The sequence below is a fragment of the Aythya ferina genome, assembly GCF_964211825.1.
Source record: "Aythya ferina genome assembly, chromosome: 4".
Lineage (NCBI taxonomy): Eukaryota > Metazoa > Chordata > Aves > Anseriformes > Anatidae > Aythya > Aythya ferina.
The window spans coordinates 34748068-34753343 of NC_140300.1; the positions used below are offsets into that span (position 1 = coordinate 34748068).

Sequence of the window (5276 nt, forward strand, 5' to 3'; positions counted from 1 at the left end):
TCTTCACAGCTGTCTCTGTGCACCATCAGAAACTGCGAGGGAGAATTCAAATCTTACTGATGGAGTTATTGTCTGATATGACTCCGTGTGTTCAAGAGGAGATTTCTGATGTAGCCTGAAAGTGCCTAAACAATGAAGAGGGGAGACTGCCAGAGAGAGAGGGAAAAAGAATTCCTTGGGGAAAAGGTACAAATGGTAAAACTATTGACCCAAGAACTTTGTAGCTTTTTCTTGAACAGTCTCACTACAGTAGGAGTTAACTATACCATCCCATCAGCATGCCCAGACATTTCTGTAATTGGCCTCCTTGATATTCTGCAAAACTTCGTCTGGACCCTGCAAGAGATCTTTGCATTCTGGTGTAGCACTTTAGGCACAGTCATACCAGCAAGAGCACACACATCTTTTCTCACATGTGAAATAGCTCATACAGCCATTTGAGCTCCTTCTATGACCATACAGGGACAGATCCTGCAGTGGTGGCACTTTGATGTCGATAGGACAAAGGCAACTTGCAGCAGCAGAGAATCTGCAAAAATAATCAATAGTCACGCATTAGCTTTTCTAGTTATATTTTCACCTTGCATGGTCTTGCTATTTCTTATTTCCCTGGGACATACTCATTATTACTCTATCTCCAGAGAAAGGGTTAGCTAGCGAACTTACAAAACATTTTAGACTGTACACTCAGCAATTCTTTAAGATCATTTTTATGGTGAAATATGACCACAGGTTCCCTTTTATTTTTCTGTTACTGGCTTCAGTGGGAATGCATAGCATTTTATTAAGGAGATTAATGCCTCGGGACACTGTGTATAAGAACTCAAGCTGGCAGATATTTAAACAAGTTAACAGAAAAATAGGTTCAAAAATATTGCCAGGCAGAGACATTGTGCTATAATACCCCTGCATTACATATATTATTTTTATTAAGTTGGACTTTTCTGGCCTGAATTCTAGAACCCTGTTCTTCAAGTTACTTTAACCCTGCAAAGTTACAAGCTGCAGACCTCCATCCATATCTTTCCATCTATGGGTCTCTTTTGATGGTGATCTACATAGCAATCAAAAAAAACAGACATTTGATGAGATCCTCATTCTAAAAATCCTAGCAGAGATAAATACAGGGCCAGCTTTCATACAAGAAACCAAAGTAGCAATGTTTCCTGCTCTCTCTATCAATTATGCTATGCACTTCTGGATGCCTCCCACAAATATGTTATGTTGGCTCCTAATTTCCAGTCTTACCTGACAGATCCCCCCAAAATAAATGCCCATAACTAAATATTATACATATTTATAAATGGGTTTTTATCAAGATTAAAGAGCTGGCTGAGCATATTAAAAGGTACTTTGCCATACCTCTGAGTAAAGATGATGTGATTTTATTCTAATAGTCAAATTTCTAACTGAAATTTGATACTTAGTATTTTGAAAGAGAAGACTTGTTTGTTTGTTTTCATTTACCTATGGCCATAAGTAATTTAGAAACAGAGAGATTGCCATGAAGAATCAACATATCAAACCACAGCCAGATACATGAGAATATGGAGAAAACATCTCAGAGGGATTATGTGTGTCTGGGAGGCTCTCATGTTGGTCATTCTGCTCTTTAGAGATTGATATAAACTTTGAAGTACTTCTATTTTTTTCCATTTTATTATTATTTTTTTAAATCAGATTTCCTGATATTTCTTTAACCTACATTACTATCAATCCACCTTGCCAGGTTTGACTTTCCAACATGCTCTTTCCTGCAATTTGAATTTAGTACTTTCCATTCTCATAAATTGTCATCATTTTGAATAATCACAGAAGTAGAAGCTTCTCATATATTTCTTTACCTGCTCCCCTTATTTCAAATATTTCTATTATTGTGTCCAGTGTTGTTAAATTCCTTTAAGTGAAACAGTCTTAAGAGTTTTCAAGTCATTCTGAACAAGAGCTCTTTCCATGCCATTGACCATTCTTATTGCCCATCTCTGAAAGTCTTTCATGCTGAATCTGCAATATCTTTCCTAAAATCACCTAATGAATATTCAACTCTTTTTTTTTTTTTTTTTTTTTTTTTTTTTTTTTATATCTGAAGCTTTACTCTGAATTCTGATATAATTATTTTTCCCTGTATCCACTTGCTCTATTACTTCACTTTTGGATGGGTATGCCCATGTATAGGAAGAAAAGGATACTTGCATGTCATTAACTACAGCTGCACAGTGAATATCAGGTTCCTTTACTAAAGTGAAGTGGGCTTAGGCAAGTAAATATTTTCCTTCAGCACTGACCTTTGTTGTTTCTCATTTCATTACTTTTCATCATCATCAAGTAGTTTTACTTCTCTACCCACCCCCCATTCAGATGATTAGTAAATACATTACACATTGAATCTAATACCGACCCTTGTAATATTTTTAAGAAGTGAACCTAAAACACTGCTTCTTTAAATTTGTGCCAGGTTTGTGATTCATGAAAATGCTTTGCCTTTAATGTGATGTGTACTTCTGGATAAGGATTTCTTGGTAAACCTGAGCAGCTTGTGTCAGCCAGTTTTCTTTATGAGTTGCTTGATTTTTCCAGTTTGAAGTTTCTGATGAAAAATTAGATGCTTTTTTACTTGTAAAAAAACATTGGTTAAACTCACTCCTGTTATGACACCAGACAATTGGTTATTCTGTTTATAAGTAGCACTTCAACTATATTTTCCAGGTTTTGATGTAACCCTTACTACCCTAATTCTTTTAATTGTCTGAATTATTTTTTTAAACATTACCTATCCACAAGTCTTCTGAAACAGTAGCTGTTTCTAATGAGAGATTGCATATCTTTGCAAGAAGCTCATCATTTTTATTTCTGAACTTCTTCAGAACTCAGAAATGTATGACATCTGGGCAGCCAGAGTGATAGCAGAAGACAGATTGAAAAAATAAAAATGAGCCTTGTCTGTAAATCAGTCTGGCAAAATGCCACCATCTCAGTAGTTCTGGAAAACCAGGCTTTTAGAAACCTTGCAGTTCAAACTTTTCTTAACCCAGCACGTGCCACATATTCATAGCTGCTAAACTAGCCCTTATTCTACCTGATAATCCAATAATAGCTGTATTGTTATGTAGCTTTTATGTGTATTCATTATTTTTTAAGTCAATGTGTAGATATATATGAGAAGAAAAAGAGAAAATAGAGCGAGAAACATTCTATCTCAATTTCTGTAATACCAGTCATCTTCTGAATGGAAATGGAAGTATTTTTATCCCTGAAATGGAAACCTTGGCATGTTTCTGTTAGGAAGATTTTATTCTTCAATATAAAAAATAAACATGAATCCCCTGTCAAATAACAGATGTATTTCCTGTTTTCAGTAATGCTAGATGCTCGGTTTGAGAAAGCCCCTCTGCACTGGGACATAGATCTCTTTAAATAAAAGATTGATACAAAATAAAGATATGAACACCATTGTGCCTCATGTATTGATGTGCATACTGGGGAAAATGTAAGACTTTTCTCAGTAATTAAAAACACGTGATTTATTTTCTTTCACTAAGCTTCCTTATAGATACAGATACACCTGGACTCAATGATCTTTGTAGGTCCCTTCCAACTGAACTATTCTATTCTAGTTCAGGTTCTTTATCCCTATCTACCATTTCTCTTTCTGTTTCATGGCAGGAGGCAAGGTGGTGGTGGACCTTCCACCAGGAGAGGAGCAGCAGTTCCTACCTCACAGGTGCCTGAGAGCAGCATCATTGTACTCACCAGCAAGGAGTAACAGTGCCGTTTTTGCAGTGAGCTCCTGGTGACATTTTTATCCTTTATTTCAAGTATCATAATTTCATCACTCAGGGTTTCCTTGGCGGGTTTTGGAAGCTCCTAGGTGACTCTGAATGATACTAGGAGCCCAGAAGAGATGAGAGGATATTCAGAAGGAAAGCTTAAGAAGGTCCTAGTTCCTGGCAGCACTTATTTAAAAATAAATAATAATAAAAAAGCAAATATGTCACAGGCATGGCAAAAACTCAAGAATGCAAAAGTATACCTCAAGATACACTCCGTAGAAAGCAGTTCAAAAATAAAACCAACATCTAAATTTGGGGACCATAATTTTCTGTCAGAATAGAAATCCAATAGAAATCTCCATTATTTCCATTAAGCTACCATTTTCTTCTCAAAAATACTGCCAGGGAAAGTCTAGATACTCACTTTGAGTGGGGTCACTGCAGAGGACAGGAGAGATCATTGTTTCAGCTTCCTCCTCATTTGAAACGAACAAAATGTTGAAATAATAAAATTTCCTGAGGCTCGCAAGTTCTAATTTCACTCTTTTTTTTTACAGGAAGAACGTACATGTGGTCAAGCAGATGTCTGCAGGCATGCATGGTATGATCACGTGGTGATTAGAAGGTCACATTTTTCTCATGTTTCCAAGACAGAACTTCCAAGCCTTCCATATGTCTCTATAGCTCCAAGAGCTCCCAGTTTAACCTGTGGATTATTTTGGGGCTGCTATTCGGTATGGAAGAAGAGATAATTCATTGCGCTACTTACTTGAGAATGAACGTTTGGCAGGGCATCAGGACGTGAACAGGAAACAGTCCTTTTCTGCAAATATGTGGGAGATGCATTCAGGGGATGCATTTGAAAAGACACAATACAGCACGCAACCAGCAGCAGACTGCAGCCTGAGGCTTTGGTGCCAAAAAAATTACAGTTTGTACAACAAGGTCAGTTCAAGGCTGAATTTAAGTGCTCTCTAAACTCACATAATTTAAACAAAGCTGCTGTAAAGCTCTCCATTTCAGACCAGAAATCAAAAGTTAGTAGATGAAGACCATTAGGTTTTTAACACTTTGCAATAAAGCTTGTGGACTGTTTAGATAGAGTATTTTACCAAGGATTAACAGACAGGATTGTGCATAACAACTGGAGTTGGAATGGACTGGGAGATCTCCTGTCTTTGCTGCCTCTGAATCACAACTAATATTAATGATTGCGATAAATTACCCCTAAATAAATAGTTCTATTTCTGCTGGAGTTTGAACTGCGTAAGTGGCAAGAGCCCACCCCCCCCCACCCCCCCCCCACCCCCGGCCCTGAAATGCTAGGCTCTTCTCTGGTGTAACCCCAATGCTTGTTTATGGCTTTGCAGCAGGAATGGCAGCTCACAGAGTAAAGCCATGTGTGAGCTATTTCTGATCTAGCCCTGAAGCCAGTGACAGAGATGTTGGAAATCTTCAGAAAAATGCCATTTGTTCTAGCTGGCAGTTCACAAGGCCAAGGCCCAG

General features: G+C 37.5%; 1 long non-coding RNA gene across 1 annotated transcript; it reads right to left on the minus strand.

Moving 5' to 3' along the window:
• Positions 1-408: 408 nt before the first annotated feature.
• Positions 409-4257, minus strand: LOC311436651. The gene is made up of 3 exons (XR_014693000.1): positions 4195-4257; positions 3751-3884; positions 409-529 (listed from the first exon to the last, which is right to left on the minus strand). It is a non-coding gene; the product is annotated as an uncharacterized lncRNA (long non-coding RNA).
• Between the last annotated feature and the right edge of the window lie 1019 nt (positions 4258-5276).